Below are 19,750 nucleotides of genomic sequence, written 5' to 3'. Positions count from 1 at the left end.
AGTCTATCAGTCATGTCCATCTCTCCATGACTCCATGGACCAAATATAAATATGCACACACAGAGAGTTATAGAATGTATATATAGATATACACATAGAGACATAGAATGTATATATATATATATATGGATAGATAGATACAAAGATATAGAATATGTATATACATATACATACATACATACATATATGTATATATATATATATATATCCACAAAGAAATATAGAATATTGTTGTTGTTCAGCTGTTTCAGTCTTGTCCTACTCTTCATCACTCCATTTCGGATTTTCTATGCAAAGATACTAGAGTGATTTGTCATTTCCCTCTCCAGCTCATTTTACAGGCGAGGAAACTGAGGCAAACAGGGTTACGTGACCTACCCAGGGTCACATAGCTAGTAAACATCTGAGGTCAGATTTGAACTCAGGAAGATAAGCCCAGAGCTCTATCTACTGAGCCACCTAGCCCACCCTTAGAGTCTAGGGAAGGGGAATGTAAGTGTGAATTTCCCTGGAACATCATTCTCAAGGCAATTGTTTTGTTTTGCTTTTTACTCAAAAGTTCCATGGAATCATGGGATTTTAGATGCATTTAGAAGGCATAAGGAATCAGAGACCTTCCAGTCCAAAGTCATTAGAATGATAAGGAAAATGACGCTCTGGGGTTTGTTCTATGTCTCCTAGGTAAGTAGTGCCAGAGGCAGTATCTGAAGTGATATCCACTGACTCCACAGCTAACTGTAGCTTCCATTGTACCATGCTGTTCCTGGTCTTTGCTAGTGAAATACTTAGGGATCTAACAAAGTCCTGAAAGTGATATTTTAAATTAGTTGGGCAGAAGGAGTTAAGTTCAGCGGATCATTTGGGGGATATGATGAGACTTCTCAGAGAATTTCTTCATTAAAAAATCATAAGGATCTCAAACACAGTCTTTCTCCATGGCTACAAAGGCAGCTGGAAAAGAAACGTTCTTAGCTTTGTTCATTTCCATACAAACTCCAGCTTCAGAATCCAAGGGTTCTAGCTGTGCCAAACAACAGACAGCTTTACAACAAACAAAAACCTTCACTGCCGTTGTTCCATCTGTTGCACTTCCTTTGTGGGCCTCTCTTGTATAGGCATAAACACAAAGGCAACATCATCCATGGGCCTTATATATTAAGAGGGAAAAAAAGTCACTCAGAAGTAGAAAGAAAACTGGAGGGTAAGTTTGGGTGCCTGAAAAGAACAACTCTTTTCTTTCTTGTGCCAACTTAAACTCAGTGATGGTTTCCAGTACAGGATTCTAGCCATGGAATGTGGACTGCATGTTTAATCTACCTTCATAACAAAGAGGGAAGTGGGTGTCAAGGTAGATTTTCTTCCCTAAGTTCCCATTTTAGTAGATTCATAGAGGATCCAACTTTGAAGGGAACTTAGTATTGATGGGAACTTCCATTTCTGGTAGGGAGGAAACTGAGCATCAGAGAAGAGGAGGGGCTGGTCCCAATAGTGATAAAAAGCAGGAGAGCTGAAACTGTAACCCAAGCCTCCCTCTGCACATTCTCTGTGCTGATTCTTACATCTTTTTTATGCTGATTCACAAAATCAAAATGCTTAGTTCTCTCATGGATAGCTAAACATGACGGACACTCATCAGACACGTCTGAAAAGAATGGATGCAATGAAAAGTCGTTGCAAGGCATATTTGAGGCAAAAGGATACACACCTTTTATCAATAAACTTTTCAGCATGAGAGTGATAATCTCTTATACGTACATTGCATTTGTGATATATCTTCTAACAAAAAGAACAATGAAAATGTAGAAGCTAATGAAAGGATACCTAACATCAACTGTTCCACTAGACTTTTCTCTAAAGAACAACAGTTATAGGTGTGGGAATAAAAAAGCATATCAGAATCTTTGTTAAAAAAGAAACAAATTTGACATATTTCTAGAGGCTACTTATTGAACATTTCAAGCTTTATGTCAAGTAGGTAATTTATCATATTCACAACAAAATATTTTATCTTTACTCCCAAACCAACCCTTTTTCAAGCTTCCCTACTTCTGTCCACCCTTACACTCGTAAAGATTTTCTGTCTTAGAGTTGTTCTTGACTCCTCCACTTTCTTCCTCCTTCAGAACTCCCTCTTTCTGTCAAAGGCATCGCCATTATTTTAGTCATGCAGGCTCAGTGTCTTGTAGTCAACCTCACCTCACTCACCTTCATACCACATACTCAATTAGTTGACAAGTGCTAGCCATCTACTTCCATACCACATCCTTCTTTTCCATTCACATGGTCATTATCCTGATTCAGGTCCTCTTTCCCTTTTGCTTGGGCTATTGCAGTAAGCCTCCTAATTGATCTCCCTGGTTTAGGTCTCTTCCTTCTCCAATTTGTCTTCCCCACAGAGTCAAAATTAATATTGCTAAAACACAGATCTCTGACCTTAATGGGTAGATCCCTGCTTATTACCTCTAAGATCAAATAAAAACTTCTCTTTTGACATTTAAAGTCCTCTACAATCTGGATCCAACATTTCTTTCCTGATTCATTCTACATTTCTTCACTGCAAATATCTTATGTTCTGTCAGTCAACTAACATTTATTAAATGTGTGCTAACTGTGATAAGCACTGAGGATACAAAGAAAGGCAAAAAAAGGTAAAAGATATAAGGAAATCACAGTCTAAGGAAAGAGAGGCAACATACAAACAATTATGCACAGAGGAAGCTGGAAATAGTCTTAGAGGGAAGTCACTAAGATGGAGGAGGACTGGGAAAGGCTGTCTTGTAGAAGATGGAAATTTAGTTGATGATAGGTACTGATAATATCCAGGCAGCACATGAAGTATTTAGTGGGAGGAACAACCAGGAGGTGAGTGCCACTGGATCACTGAGTGTTCAATAGGTTAGGACAAGTCAGAGCTCAGTAGTTAGCATAAGTTAGCAAATTTGAACCTAGGTTCTCTGGCTCCAGATCATCTGTCCCCTCTACCATATTGCCTTCTTTAGTCAGTTCTCTTGCCCTCTTTTTTCATATATGTACTACTTCTCTCCCTTACTAGATTGCTAAGTATATTGCATCTTCTAGCATTTGGTTCAGTGCAAGGGACATTTAAGTAGATTTTAATATATGCTTATTGATTGGCTGATGAACTCCAAAGACATTTCTGTTGATTATGGTTGATTTGCATTTATCTCTGGACGCAGCTGCCTATTCTCAAACCATTTCAGTAAAACTATTATTATATTCCTTAAAGTAATATTTACTTGGTTTTTCTCTTTCCTGCCCTCTTTCTTTCCAAGACTAACAGCTACATTCTTTTTTGTGAAACTTTCAATTTCACAGAGGGGGTGGAGGGAACACTTTGGTACATGAAGAAGGCCAAGGAGTGGGAGCTAAGCAGCACATATAACACTGGGCAGAGTGGGAGCTGGTATATAGGGTGAGGTGGAATTATGGAAGAGAATTGCTTAAGCCTTATTCTTGTAAAGGTTGAGGTTTATAGATTTCTGGATTCAGAGAACACTGCTGTAATAAAGGAAAGCATTATTTCAAAATTCATATTCTTTAAGCATGTCGCAAGGGTGAAATCAAAAGGTCATGGCAACAGCTCAGATATGGTGGGGCAGAGGCAGTGAGTGATTTCTAGATTGCAAGTGTAAGGGACTGGAATCACAGTGTAGAAGGGTTGGGTGGAGTCAGGATGAAACTTTGTGGTGGGGAAGGTTGAAAAGAATGGGAATGAGGAATCAGGGATCAGGGAGTGAGGAATGGGGTTTTGGTGATGATCTACAGGAGTTTAGAGTTACTAGGATGTGAAGGGTATGATCAGGTGTGAGGGTGTTCATCATTGAGTAAAGGGTGACACTCCTTTACCCTCAAAGGACAGGTAGAGTAAGGAGATTGGAAACCTGAAGTTGAAGGGAAAGGTTTATCTTCTTTGCATTGAAAGATTCTCTACATTTCATTTGGAAATTGGACAAGCAGCGGAAGATGCCTTGTCCTGGTATAGATAGAAGTGGTTAGTTGTTCTGGGACTGATGGAAGATGCCTGGCCCAGCCCTAGCAGCCTTTCTCCAGGGAATACCCTGCTCTCAACAGGGGAGGGAAGTTTCAAGATGCTATTAGTGAGGTTTTTTTGTCTTTTGGCAGATATTGTCCTCTATCGCTATCACTTTTAAAGTTGTAATGTCAGCCAGTGTGTGTGGTGGTTGGTACATGCCTACAATCCCTGTTTATTGGGGAGGCTGAAGCTGGTAGGTTCAGGAGGTTGGAGGTGTGGTACTTTAAACCAATTTGCTATCTATATTGTTACATTATGGTGTATCCTAGGAGTAAGAGAAAGTATGAACCAGGTTGATTAAGGAGAGCTGAACCAGTCTAGATCAGAAATAGAGCAGGTTGAAACTCCTATGTGGATTAGTAGTGATATTGGACCCATGAGTGGCCTCTGAATTTCTAGCCTTTAGAAGATAGGGACATGCAGTCTCAAAACCAAACCCAAAAGTTACTAACCTCCAACACTTACTTCTTACATGACCTTAGGCAAGTCATTAAACTTCTCTGGGTCTTAGTATCAGTAAAATGAGGCTCGTTGTCCTCGGATGTCTTCAGATCTACTATTCTATAATTCTATAGAATAGGTTTTTGTTGTCACCATTTTGTTGTGACTCTTCTCCCCCAGATCATCAGCATCTTGCTAACTGCCAATATTGATGTAATTATCTTGGTTCTTTTCCCCTTTAGTTTTTAGTAAGAAAATATGTGGCATACATGGTTTTGATGGGGTACAGACTCTGGGAACCTCCTTGAACTCCTCTTGAATCTTCCCACTTAACCTTATCTTTCATACTCAAATCTGTTACCCTTAAACTAGCCTGGCCCTCCATTGTGTTACCTCAGGATTGCCCCACCTACTTCCCAACCAATCCCTCCATTGTCTGATACCTTCCAATTGCCTCCAGCTGTGTCCCACCTTTGATTACATCACTAGTTACCCCAGTCCCATCAAGATCCTCCTTAGACTCTCCTCCCAGACTACTAGACCACCTCTAGATCTTTCCCACTGACTTTCTGCATATAAATTCAATTTCACCTCCATGAAGGAGCTCAGATTGAATCCAGCTCCAACTCTGTCTAGCTGAGATTCTATCTGACCCCCTCATCAATACAAGCACCACAAATGGCTAGGCTCCTTAAGAGTCAACCCAATATAGGAAACCTTTAATAAACTTTGTTTTACTTTGGCTGGAAGACGTCTTGAATTCATTCCAATTCAGTCGAATTCATTCGGCAGGACCCAGTGTGTCCGTATTTTTCATCCTGAGTCCCCTAAACCTCATATGATTCCCAGAACACAATAGTTTAGCTCTTCAGGTTCATATGAATTATTATCCATGGAGTGTAAGATTCCAGGATTCTAAAACTCAAGACATAGAGTTTCAATTCAGAAACTTTTAGTAAGGACCTACTATGTGCCAGGCATAGTACTAAACTCTGGAGATAAAGGTAAAACTAAGAATTTCTGTCCTTTGAAAGCTTACATTATTCTGGAGGTATACAGCAGAGACAAACAAATCAGTACAAAATACACACAGAACATAAACAAGGTCATTGGGGGTGGGTGGGTAGAGAGTATGTGAACCAGGAATGGGGAAAGATCATGAAGGCTATGGAAAACCTCTCTCCTCAGCACCTATGACACTAAATCAGTCTATGCCATCCACAACACTATTAGTAGCTTTTTCCCCCAGTTATATGCTTTTTGTTTAAAAACATGACTTCTTATTCTTTTCTCCTAAGTTAGGAGTATATCTGGCAAACAGTAATCGTGTTTGCACTATCAATTTACTGAGCAAGAATGTTTTCAGGGAATGATAAAAAAAATTCAATAATGATGTCTTGAAACAAACTACTGTCATAAAATTTCCTGATGATTTTGGGGGGAAATTTAATGAGCCATGATCGACACTACAATAAGGTGGGTATGAGAATAGGTACCCACTGGCATGCCTCTGGAAAGCCAATTCAATTTAATTCAGCAAGCATTCTTAAGAATCTATACTGTGACAAGTCCTATGGTAGGGGTTGGAGATAAAACATAAAAATCAGTTAAATGCCTCCCCTCAAGGAGCTTACTGCAGTGTGTGTGTGTGTGTGTGTGTGTGTGTGTGTGTGTGTGTGTGTGTGTGTGTGTGTCTGTCTGTCTGTCTGTCTGTCTGTCTGTCTAAGCGGGTCGATAGTTTTGGGGGACGAGCAGATAAAGACAGAGGCCAGGACACATACGTAAATAATTAGATTATGAAGCAGACTCTGCAGAGTGCAAAGAAGTCCAGACAATTGGCTGTTAGGAAATTTGATGAAATTTTCCTTTGATGAGTGATTAGTTTGTTCTTAGTATGATACATCCAAATATAATATTTTGTTTCACAAATAAGTGTTAGGGAATATTGCATCTTTCTTTGGATTCAATTGAGGTCAAATCTTATTTTTTATTCAAGTCAAGCATTACTTGAATATCTACTATGTGTTCGATATGGAGAGAGAAGGATATTGAGAAATGGAAGGCATATCCATTGCATTTAAAGACATTCAAGGGGCAGCTAGGTGATGCAACGAATAGAGCACCAGCCCTGGAGTCAGGAGGACCTGAGTTCAAATATGGCCTCAGACACTTGACACTCACTAGCTGTGCCACTTTGGGCAAGTCACTTAACCCCAATTGCCTTACCTCCCCCGCCCCCCCCCCCAAAAGAGATTCAATAAAAAAGAATCCACATTTAAAAAAAAAAAGACATTCAAAACTTCCTAAGGAGTTGAGGCACACCCACAGAAAAATTACAGGGTTGTTGATTTGGCCCAGCCTACTCATTTTAAAGACAAGGAGACTGAGGCCCAGAGAGGTGAAATAAGGCCCCTAAGGTCACAATAAACAATTACAAATCTAGCATTTTATCTATTGAACAACACAGACTCAGATATTTAATACCATAAAACAATATAAGATAGGTAAAAAATGGCTAATTCAGAAAGTACTCAAGCTTAGATAGTTGATGAAGGTCCCATGAAGGAGGTTGGCTTGAGCAGGACATGGAATGGTAGCTAGCATTTGTAGAGGAGGAGAGACAACATTCAATATCATAGGCTCACAGAATTTCAGAGTTGGCAGGGAGAAACCTCAGTCCATTTATTTCAACCAATATTTGAATAGGAATGGTTACAACATGTCCCACATCCGCTCATCCATCCTCTACTTGAAGACCTCCCAGGAGGCAGACTATGCCAGCTCCAGAGGAAGCCAATTCTTCTTTGAGAAAGCTCTAATTGTTAGGAGGGTCTTGACATGAATCCTACATTTAGCGCTTTATAATTCTACCCATGCTGCTAGTTTTAAACTAGTAGTGTTTAATTAGTAACTAATATTAACTAGTAATTAATATTAAGTACTAATTAAGTAGGCACTGGTTACCAGTTAACCAGTGTTAAACACTAGGTAAACTAGTGACTCGTTTAGCTAATTAGTTCAAAATAAGTAGTGTTTCAAATTAGTAGGATTTAACAGAACAAGTCATGTCCCTTTCCTATATGACAGCCCTTTAAATCTTTGAATGTATTTATCACATTGCCCCTAAACTTTCTCTTCTCCAGGCTAAATATTCCCCTTTCAACTGATCATCATATTTTATGAGCTAAAGGACCTTCATTAACCTTGACAATATTCCTCTGAAAGTTTATTTTTATCTAATGGTAGTAGTAGTAGTAGTAGTAGTAGTAGTAGTAGTAGTAGTAGTAGTAGCAGTAGTAGTAGTAGTTAGTAGTAGTTGGTGGTGGTGGTGGTGTTGCTGGTGCTGGTGGTAACAGTGATACTAGCTAACATTTATAAAGCACCTACTATGCAGCAGGCTAAGTGCTTTATAAATATTATCTCATTTGATCCTCACAACCTTGAGAGGTACATGATAATACTATCCACATTTCAAAGAAGAGGAAACCAAGGCAGGTAGCATTTAAAGGATCAAAAAGCTAGTAAGTGTTTGAGGCTTGATTTGAATTCAACTCTGGTATTCCTAACTCTAAATTCAGTGCTTTATTCACTGCACTATCTATCCATCCCTTGGCAATACTTTTTATAAATAATGGCTTCCAAAAGTGAACCTAATACCTGAGAAGTGAAAGGATTGAGGAAGAGTAGAGGAGGCCATTGCATCCTTGTTCCTGGAACCTATGCCTTTATTAATTAATACAAACTAAATTCCCATTAACTGTTGTTTCTGTTTTTGCCTGATACTTTACATAGTGGTGCAACACAAGTTACAATCCACTCAAAACCCCACATGTTTTCAGACGAACTGCTGTCTAATCATGACTCTCATATTTCATTGATTGATTTTGAACCCAGGTGTGAAACTTTCCAATTATTCTTATTGAATTGCATATTACTGTATTGAAATCAGTGTTATAGCTGGTAAAGAAGTTTAATGTTCCCCTATAACTTTCTTAAGTCCAGAATCCAACAAGATAATAAATAAAACGCTAATTTGAAGATGATTGCTAGTAAGTAAAAGGTATTTCCAAAGTGTAAGTGATCACACTGAAGATGTACCAATCAGCTCTCATGAGCATGTTCCAACTGGATCCAGTGAATTCCTAATTCTGCCTCTATCATTCACAATAGGTAAAAGAATGTCAGCAAAGTCTTAGAGGAACCACAAAAAGCAGATGGGAGACAGTGAATGACTAGCATGGCTATAACAGAGGACTCCTGCAGGATCCATGAGAAATAAGTAGAATGGAATCTCTTTGAGAATGAGGATTGTCTCATTTTGGTCTTTTTATTTCCAGAGACTGGTCCAGTGCCTTGCACATGGTACAGCTTTAATCCATGTTTGTTGAGTTGATTTTATTAAGGTTGGAAAAGCAGGTTGTGGTCACATTTAAAGACCATGAATCCTAGGCTAAAGTGTTTGGACTTGATCATGTTGGCAATGAAAGAACAGTTGAAGGCACCCCAATGGGATATTACTTGTTTATAAAGTAGGTTCCACAACCTGATTGGATAGGAAAAAAACTGAAATGATTTGTTAGTCTTGCTGGGCGTAAAGAATATACTTTAAAACATAGAAACAGAAATAAATTGGCTTAAGGAACACCAAGCTGCGACTCTCCAGTTACCCAAAGCAGTCATTTAAAATAGGCTAGCAGGCTTTAACAGTCTTATTTGTTGTATGTTGTAATAGCCTGCACAAATCATATAAATTCCCTTAGTATGAATATGTAACTCTAAAAAAAATCATAAGCAAATAACACCAATGCTGGGCTTGAGTTAAGTAAGCCCTTGCCCATGCCTTTACTCTGCTTTTTCTAGAGGCTATTGTATCTGAGTCATTTTTTGGACATCTGGGCACATGAGTAATCTTTCATTAACCATGTTAATTTCTGCATCTATTTCCAATTTAAATGCTGGCAAAGGGAATCTAGACCCAAATGGCTTCAGGGGTTGTTTGATTCCAGACATTTATAAAAGGCATTAGTTTGGGATTTCTATTGTTTGGCAGCACATAGAGGCTGTAATGAACCCATTATCACTTTCCGTTTTGATAGAAGGACCAACATTTTTCTTCAGGGGGAAAAAAACATTTAGTATAGTAAGCTCTTCTATCTGTAATGGTCAAGGAATGAAGAGCTGTAATTAATCAAGTATCCGAGTAAAGAGAGAGTTGTCACATGTGCCATGCATCAGTTTTCTGAATTGTGCTTTGAAACAATTAGCCAGCATTTATTAGGCACCTACTTTATGCCAGATTGTGCTCTTAGCACTCAGGATTCAGACAAAAATACTATTCTTCATATCCTCAAGGAGCTTACTTTCTCTCAGAAGTAAAAGCCCATCTTTCAACACCAAATTCTTGCACCAGTGATGTTATGGGATCATGGAATGTCATAGGCAGTAAAGAATTGATGCCAAGGATCAGGGAGAAATGAGTAGTCTGTGGCACAGTTCAAAGAAGGGATGATGTAGGAGGAACAGAATAAATGATGGGAATAGAAAAATGATGGGATGTTCACAAGGTAAAACATTGCATCGGTAACTGCATAGTATAAGAGAATTCAGGAAGAGACCCTAGTATATTGGGTGAACACCTTATGGTAGATTTATTTGAGAAGGCGGACAAGAGTCTCATAGAATGGGAAGACCTAGATGGTTTAGGATTATTGTTATCAGAGAGAATGTCTTCATCATCAAAGTCACAGATTCATTGAGGGAACTAGAAGACAAACTAACAGAACTTAGCCTTTGATGAAGCAGAAGACATAAGCATTTTTTAAAAATTGACCTTTGATTTCACTGGCACGGAAAGCTTCAAGTGAGAAATATCCTCTAACTGCAAATCAGCAAGTTCTATGTAATTTGAAGTATTTCCTGAAATTGCAATGACAAAGATTAGTGAGATTCATGTGAAATTCATGATCTGTTCCATGTTTAGGGCACCGTGAGGGTGCAGTCGTACAACCTGGTATACTTCACTTTTAATTATTGATGGAATAAAAGAAGAAAAAACTGAACTTGGGGTCTGAAGATGTGTTATAAACATCATGCAAGGTATATCTGTGTGTTTTCTAAAAATATCAAAATTACCTTCATAAATAACTGATCTGGGATCTGGCCCATTACTCTCCAAAGAAGAAGGAAATGGCTAGATCATTTCCCTTTCTCTATAATCTCTAAGAGGGAATACAATGCTAAAATTAAGTCTATCCACAACACCAAAAATATATGTAAGCCTATCGGTACAATACTTTGGTAGGGTCAGTAGACATACCACTTTCCTTGATCATTCTCAAGAACAATGTAATAGTTAACTTAAAATTACCAGCTTAGCTGCCTTCTACCAAATGTGTGTGTTTGTCCTTCGTTGATCAAGACCATGCCATTGGAAAAATAATGACATGACTTACACTTGACTTTGTTTTTTTGAGTGAGGGAGGACTGTGCAGGTCACCAGTCTCACTTCTCCTCCAGAGTCATCTGAATCCAGTGACCAGATATTCATCAGGATGACTGGAGATGACCCAGGATGAGGCAATTGGGGTTAAGTGACTTGCCCAAGGTCACATAGCTAGTGAGTGTCAAGTGTCTGAGGTGAGATTTGAACTCAGGTCCTCCTGACTCCTGCACTGGTGCTCTATCCACTGCACCACCTAGCAGCCCTGTCTTCTACCAAATGATGCTTATACAAAAGACTTACACATTAAGACTATGGATAAACCTATTTATCTAAGCAAAATGAGACAGAAAAGTCAGGGAAATTATACGGATTAGAAGAGACCAAAGAAAGAATCATTGTAAAGGAGATCTTGGGGCAGCTCGGTGTCATAGTAGATAGAGTACAGGGCCTGAAGTATCTGCCTGAGTTCAAAGCTGGTCCCAGACACTTGCTAGCTGTATGACCCTGGACAAGTTACTTAACCTTGTTTGCCTCAGTTTCCTCAACTGTAAAATAAGTAGGAGAAGGAAGTGGCAAATCACTGTAGCATCTCTGCCAAGAAAACCCCAAATTGGGTCAGAGTCAGAAAATAACAACTGAAATAACTGAGCAACAAAAAAGAGATCTTTGACTGGAGTGAGATAAAGTACCTCACCTCAACCAAAGAGAGAATGATCTCAGCAAGATGAATCCACTCTGAACATGTCCAGGGTTACAATCACTGGAAGTCAAGAGATATGATTGGGGGCCAGCTTTCCCTCATGTTTGTTTGTTCATTTATGAACTTCATTAGTCATTGACAGGTTCATACCATGCATCTCTTGAAACTGTTCTTCTCCCTAATATCTTCTAATATTCCCCTTAAGCAAGTACACTGTGTTGAGCTCAGTATTTTATTAGCCAGAGTTTGAGTCCCTCAGCAATAAGCAAGACAAAGCACAACATCCTTCCTGAAAAACCAAACCTCATACTTCAGTGGGAGTTGATGTTACAAGTGTTTTGAGTGAATCTACCTTTCTGAAGCTAGCACTTTCATCTTTAAAATGGGGGCAATAACATAAGGTCTGCCTAGCTTATGGGTTTGTTGAGAAGAAAGTACATGATAAAGTAAAATGTGCTATATGTTAGCTATGTGGATGAGGAAGGTGGAAAGGCTTCAAATATGATATCAGCAGTGGAAGAAATTGAACAACATGGCCTTTGCAGTCCCTTTCAGCTCAAAATCTATGATTCCTATAACTATTTATCTCTCGTTTGATGGCCAGTGTAGTTAAGTTTGTAGAGTCCAGCCCCTAGAGAGTTAGCTACAAGGAGATGAAGCTTTTGGCCACGTCAACTCATGACCTTAGTGATTAAGGCATGGAGGGGTTGTGATCTGCACTACTATGAATGAGCTCCTTGAAGCACCGGATATCAATTCTTTTTAGGAATGGGGAGAAAAACATTTGTTTGACAAAATGCTAAGAGTTAAAAAAAATTTAACATGCACTTTTTTTTTTTTTTTTTTACATTTTTAGAAAGCTTGCTGAAGTATGGCCAAGGCATCTGTGGAAAACATTTAATCAGGCCAGATCCTTTTTATCCCCAAAGGCTAAATATTCAATTGTTAGCCTCAGCTATGACTGCCAATATTCCATTATTGAGATCTCTTCAATTAGGACCTAGCCTTTTGACTTTAAGTTCTGATGCTGGTTGGCCCAAAGTTCATTGGTTTAAAATGAAACATGGTATCATAAAGGGATAAGATAAGAATACAAATGAATTAACACAAAGCTATGCTCATCACTGGAAAGATAACTCCAAAACCATTCCAGTGTCCTTCCCTTCCCTTCCCTCCCCTTCCCTTCCCTTCCCTCCCCTTCCCTTCCCTTCCCTCCCCTTCCCTTCCCTTCTCTTCCCTCCCTCCCTCCCTCCCTTCCTCTCCCTCCCTTCCTTCCTCCCTTCCTTCCTTCCTCCCTCCCTCCCTCCCTCCCTCCCTCCCTTCCTTCCTTCCTTCCTTCCTTCCTTCCTTCCTTCCTTCCTTCCTTCCTTCCTTCCTTCCTTCCTTCCTTCCTTCCTTCCTTCCAAATTGTGCCTGTGATTTTATTGGTGTACGCCGGTCTCTTTTTAATAGAATGACACTGAGAATTACTCATAAAATATTAGATGTGATAACTAGATGGAATGACCTGCCTAAGGTCAACCAGTGTTTGAACCAGACTAGAACACAAGTAGTTAACTTATCATACATAGTTTTCATGATGCCAATATAATAGTTTAAAAGGAAAAAATAAAAAGCATAAATCTAGTTTTTTTTTTTCAGTTTTAGTCTTTATTATGGTAGGCTATCTTTGGTCTGGTCTCAGCCTATTTCTTGCCACAAGGAAGGCAGTAAAGACAGTAGAAAGTACATTGGATTGGTGTCAGAGAATTTTTGTTCAAATGTCATCTCTGACTCTTATGACCTGTGTTCTTAATGGACAAGTCATTTTAACTCTTTGGGACTCAGTTCCATATCTGTACTAGATGACCTCTTAAAGGCTCTTCATGTTCTAAATCTAAGGTCCTTTGGATTATTTCCTCTTAACTGGGAGCTTCCATAGCCCTTGCTTAAGGGTGGGTGTGGGGAGTGATAGGGGAATGGATCTAGGCCAATCTGTAGTGCTCCCTCCCTGTGATATCCAAGATGGGAAAACAATAAGACATGTCCATGCTAGATCCTATCATGACCCTCAATCACCTGCATCATCTAGTTCTCTATGGTATTCCCTTCTTTTTATCCTGATATGGAGGTGTTGACTAGTACCGCAGTGTTCTTGCTTTGTTGCCTCATCCCTTTATTGTCTACCCCAGGCATCTGCCCAAGCTTTCCTTTGCTTGAGTTACACATATTAAAAGCTGACTGTTATAAGCATTTACTGACCATTATGATTCTTTTGTGCATCTCTGCTTAAGTCTTCAAACTACTCCAGTCCTATCTCATATGATGTCTAGGGAACCACTGCATCCATGGAATCAGAGTATTATTGATGAAAAGGGACCTTAAGATCATCTCTAGTTCAACTCTTTCAGTTTACAGATGAAGAAAATGAAATTAAGGTTAAGTAGTTTGCCCATGGTCATACAGGGATTGAGAGGCAGAAGTAGGATACAACCACTTATGTTACCCATGCCTTCAAGGCCAGCAATCTCTAATTAGGACATGATGAAATGAGCTAGCCACATCAATACTACTGGTTACATTGAAGGTTTGTAATTTGAAATCTCAACATCTGGATTGGTAGTTAGAGGAAATGTTGTAATTAAGGATATATTCCATTCATTTCTGTAACCAACAGCTTCTCTTTTCTCCTAGCTAATAAGGAAGAGTTGTGGACAGATGCTGACAAAGCAGGGTCCCAGATGTCTTAGAGATGTTAGTGGGGTTTTACCTTAAAGCAATGAGAAAAACTAGATGACCTCTTGAAATTCCAACTTTAAGAATTCCAGAGTACTGATCATCAATATAAAATCCACCCCCTGATAAAGAGATGATTGAATTCAGGTGAGACATGCATTTTTTGAAGGTAGCCAATGAGGGAATTTGTTTTGCTTGACTATGTATGCATCTGTGTTACAACATATTTGATTTTCCTTTCCTTTCTTTTTTCACAATGGGGTGAGTGGTGGGAGGGACATAATATATTTTTTTATTTAAAAATTAATTAAAACAATTCTATAATTCCATAGTCAAGATTCTTGCCAGTCCTATGGGCAGAGAAGTTTTGTTCACACCCTAACTCTAGATACATGTAATTAGTAGTGAAAGCTACTAGGATCCTAGGATCCTAGGAAAATAAGTGGTAGATGAAAAGATAGAGGGAAAATAATGAAAAAAAAAGAAGGAATGAGGCAGAGAAATAGAGAAATAGCTAGAATAATATGAAAGTAAGAGGAAAGTGAAGGATATAGACCCGGAGAGCATTTAGGATTAGGGTTAGGGTTTAGGGTTTGAAACAAATTATATCTAAAACAATGTTGAGCCTTAGTTTTTCCCCCCTGCTCAGTCTCTGCTTCATTAGATCTGATATAGTTATAGGTTTCCAGGATTATAACCCCAGTCACATTCAGTAGAGCAGTATGGTGTCAAATCATTTGCATAGAGAAGGGAACCAAGGTCCAATTTTTACTATGACCTCAATAAAGGCAGATTCAGTGACTGAACACTGACATCCTGGAAATCTAGGCACAGTTTCTAGCTATACAGAAAGTTGTGATTTGGAAGGCAGAGCATTGAGAGAATCTGATACCATCGCCCATAAGAGGAAAAGGGATTGAGCCAGGAGTGAGTTTCTAATCCCAAGCAATGTGGTTTTTATCAGTGAATTGTGCTTCCTTTAATAGTTGCTACTGCTTTATCCCCAAATAAACACAATTGTACGCACACATAGTGGTATGCTGCCTAAGCTCCATTAAAACCATGATCTCAAACTATTCCAGAAGCAACCAATCATACAAGATGTATATCTTGCCTCAGACGTAGGACGAGGTACAATATCACCTATAGCTTCTCTTCTACAAGGCAGTGACCCCATCTATTACATAGGTAAGGGGAAAGTGACACCCTGGTGCTGCAGCATCCTTTCCCCAAGGCTTTAGCTAGCACAAAAGAATGAGGTGTAGAAGGAACCGACTACTGCTTATAAATTTGAGGCAGGTAAGAGGAAAGCCAAACTGGATAAGTAAAAGCAAAGGTATCTATTAGGTTCTTTAATAAAGAGAGAAAAATCAGACTGTGAAGTTGGAGAATCAGGGTTGAAATTCCAGGTCTGACACTTATTAACTGTATGACCCTTGATTAATCACGTAATCACCCTGGGACTCTGTTTCCTCACCTGTAAAATAAGAAAGTTGGAATAACTGACTCCTGAGGTCTCTTCCTGTTCTAAATCTATGATCGTGGATGATCCTGTGATCTTGGAGATTCTGTGTAGTATCCAGAATCTAGAAAATAATAATCCCACTGTAAACTAAACTAGTCAGACCACATCTGGATTATTGTGCTTCATTATGGTCATTACATTTTAAGAGGGACCTTGGCAAACTGGTGAACATCCTGATGACAATGAGCAGGCTGTCATTTCCTATGATGTTTAATGAAAGGAACTCTGGATGGTTTGCCCAGTAAAGAGGGTATTTAGGCTGAACAAACTGTCTTTAAATATTTGAGAGATTCTCATGAGAAAAAAATTTATTCTATGTGATTCCAGAGGACCCATATTTAGAAGTTGTAGGGAAGCAGTTTTCAGATCTGTGTAAAGAAGGACTTTTAATAATTAGAGCTGCCCATCAAAGGAACACATGTCCTATGAAGTATTAAACTTTGTTACTAAGGGTATTCAAGTAGATGTTAAGTGACCATCTGCCAGGTATATTGTAGGAGAGATTCATTGCATTGGGTGAGAAGTTGGACTCAGTGGACTCCTGGGTTCCTTCCAACTCAAGTTTGTTTTTATTTCATTTTTAATGATTTCTCTGCCCATAAACATTGCTTCCAGGTTCACGTTCAGTTGTAATCAAAATGAAGAGGCATACAATATAATCTTAAAATAGTTCATCAGTCATTTTTATTTACATTAAGTACTTAAAAATTGTATCTATATTTAATACTTTATATTATATCAGTATGTGTATATGTTTATAGTATATATGGCATATATATGTAGTATGTATATTACTATATACATAAAATATATAGTATATTAATTTGTATTTATATCAAGTACTTAAAATAGCCCTCCCTCACTCAAAACAAAGTCAAGTGCGAGTCATGTGTTGGCATGGTCTTCTTCGACAAAGAAGGACAAACCACAAGTACTTAAAAAAAAAAAACCCAAGCATTTATATTAATTACTTAATATGTGGCAGACACTGTGTTAGATACTGGGATCCAAAGGAAGAGTTAAGAAACCAAGGAGGGGAAATTCTTCTTTCTCCCAAGGCAAACCTTTTTATATGCACAAGTTCTGTTTTCTCCAACAGATTCTCCTCTTAATCACCCTCACTCTTACAAATTTCCAGTGTCTCCTTGTCTACTTTTCTTTTTTTTCTCTACTGCCTACAAATACACCCCTATCTCTCCTATCTTAAAAAAACTCTCATTGGATCCATCTATGCCTGCTAGCTCTCATACTGCCTTTTGTACCTTTTGTGGTTAAACTTCATGAGAAGGTCATTTACAACTGATATTTTCACTTCTTTTCCTCTCACTCTTCTAAACTTTCTGTAGTCTGTCTTTGAACTAATTATTCAACTGAAATTGCTTTCTCTTAATCCTCTTATCTGTCTCTCCTCTTTCACATGTTGATCTCATTGGGTCCCATGGATCCAACTTTCATCTCTAGGTGGATGATCCTAGAGAGATATTCACATGCATCTATTTACCAAGTCCTAACCTCCCTCTTCACTTCTAGTCCCACATCTTCAACTAGACATTTCCAACTGTAAGATACCTCAAACTCAGCATGTCCAAAACAGAACCAAAATGCCCATAGACTCCTCTTTTCTAACTTCTGTATTACTGTAAAGGGTATCACCATTCTTCTAGTCACTTAGCCTCACAGTCCAGTGTCATTCTCAACTCCTCATTTTCTCTCACCCAGTCCTCAGACAAGCTGTCGCCCAGTCCTTTCATTTCTTACCTTTGTAACATTTCTCCTATATGCCTCCTCTACTCTGATGTTTCCACCACCTTGATTTGGCCTTCATCAACTTACACTTTGCCTATTGCAATATCCTGCTAGTTGGTCTGTTTACCTTGAGACTTTTGTTACTCCAATCCATCTTCCACTCAGCTGTCAAACCTATTTTCCTTAAGAACAAGAATGACCAAGTTACAACCTTCTCCCCCATCCCAACTATTCAGTCAACTCCAGTGTCTCCCTATTATCTCCAAGATCAAATATAAAATTGTGTTTCTCATAAAGTCCTTCTAGTCTTCTTGTACATTACAATTTCTCTCTCTCCATTCCCCCCAGTACATATACCTCTGCAATCCAGGGACAATACTGTTCCTTGCACAAGACAATCCATCTCTCTACTCTGGGAATTTTTATTGACAACCCCCAATGCCAGAACTCTCTCCCAACTCATCTCCACTTCCTAGTTTCCCTGTTAAAGTCCCATCTTCTACAAGAAGCATTTTTTTACCCCTTAATGTTAGTCCATTTCTGCAGATTATTTCCAATTTACACTTTATATACCTTGTTTACATATATGTCTATGTATTTGTGTATCTATGTCTATATATATATACATATAAGGATGTATGTATGTATGTGTATATACAGATATATGTATGTGCGTATATATTATATGTGTGTATATATACACACATGTATGTATACATATGTTTGTTTTAATGTTGTCTTGCACATTAGATTATAAGCTCCTTGAGAGCAGGGACTATTTTTTCAGTTCAGTTCAATCCAATAAACATTTATTAAGTACTTACTATGAGTCAGGCACTGTGCTACTTTCTGGGGATACCAATAAGAAACAGATAGTTCCTGTCTTCAAGAAACATACAATCTAACAGGTGAGGACAATATACAAAAGGAATCTGGAAAGTGGGGTGGATATCAGGGAGTACCTGGAATTGGTGGGGTGCTTGTGCTTGGACCCCAGTTTCAAGTTCACATTTCTCCCTAGCCTCAAAACACTATCCCTGACAGTTTTCTCCCCAGCCCAAGGACACTAAGCCTATCAATAATTCATGAGTGGACCCCCCCAGTAAGACAAACTACTTTTCCCCACAATTACTCATGAGTGGGCTCCCAGTAAAATAAACAATCTTTCCCTATCACAAGTACAAGCTGACCTCTGAAAAAATTCTCTTGTAAAAACAGGACTGTCTTGTAATCACAGAATTATCATGTATTGATTCTCAAAGTTATCATATTCAATCCAGAGGTCAAGCTATATGTGTCAACTCTCAAAGTTGTCTTGTAACAGACCAAAAATATACTCCTGAGAAACCCCTTCCCCGGGTTTCTAGTAGTGAAAAATACCTGTGACCAAGGTTGTAAATTATCACATAATTTGCATATCTGGCGCATAATCCACTACTTTTTCTATATAAGCTTTAGCATCACTCCTGCCAAGTTGCTTAAGTAATGCAAGTTCCCTAAGGAGCTCTGCCCACTATATTGGCATTACAATAAACCTTTGACCCCTTGACTTGAAGAATGTTTGAGTCCGTGAATTCATTCCAGATGATCCTATTCTGTACTCTGGTCTTTGGGGAGCCCCTGAATCCCACCCCCCACCCCCCCCCCACACCACCCTAGAATGGACACCAGGAGGTACCAAGTGCAGGTGTATCTTGTTCTATGAAATTGAAGGGAAGTACAACTGCAAATGGAAAACAGAGTGTGATGGAATTCCAAAAAATTCTGCCATCTATAAAAGAAGGCTTTGGGAGGAGTTTAGCACTCTACTATGTTCTAGCTATCAAATCAGAGGGAAGAGGAGGCTGAGGGATGAGGGAAGATGATGAATATTCAAGGCTTGAGCTAACCACTTGGTAATGAGACTAAAATTAATTAGCTTATCCTGGAAGGAGCATGTACTTTGATTTTGCTGGAGTGTGGTTATTTGGTTCAAGGGGGTTTTGCTTTTATTCTCTCCCTCCTCAGTGTGGGAGATGTGGGAGGGAGAAAAAATAGATATTTCTTAATAAAAAAATGAAATGTATTTTAAACATCACTTTCCCTGGCCCCCAAAGTTCACCTTCCACTGAGGTGTTGTTGTTTAGG

The 19,750-nt window shown here is 38.8% G+C and overlaps 1 protein-coding gene across 6 annotated transcripts in view; it reads right to left on the bottom strand.

The window, feature by feature from the left end:
• Positions 1-19,750, bottom strand: part of SGCD (sarcoglycan delta) — a 1,338,077-nt gene that overhangs the window by 457,612 nt on the left and 860,715 nt on the right. Inside the window, exon 1 of one of the 6 annotated variants that reach the window (XM_072630834.1) lies at positions 4,507-5,211. The exons of 4 other annotated variants lie outside the window; for them this stretch is intronic. The gene's annotated coding sequence lies outside the window, so the exon portion shown is untranslated. Of the gene's footprint in view, positions 1-4,506; positions 5,212-19,750 lie in introns of those variants that run through there. One more of the 6 variants, XM_072630833.1, reaches the window with a different exon arrangement.

This window comes from Notamacropus eugenii, chromosome 1 (genome assembly GCF_028372415.1).
Source record: "Notamacropus eugenii isolate mMacEug1 chromosome 1, mMacEug1.pri_v2, whole genome shotgun sequence".
In the NCBI taxonomy this organism is placed as follows: domain Eukaryota; kingdom Metazoa; phylum Chordata; class Mammalia; order Diprotodontia; family Macropodidae; genus Notamacropus; species Notamacropus eugenii.
Note: the sequence above shows the minus strand (reverse complement) of the source record. Positions and strands in the feature narration are given on the sequence as shown.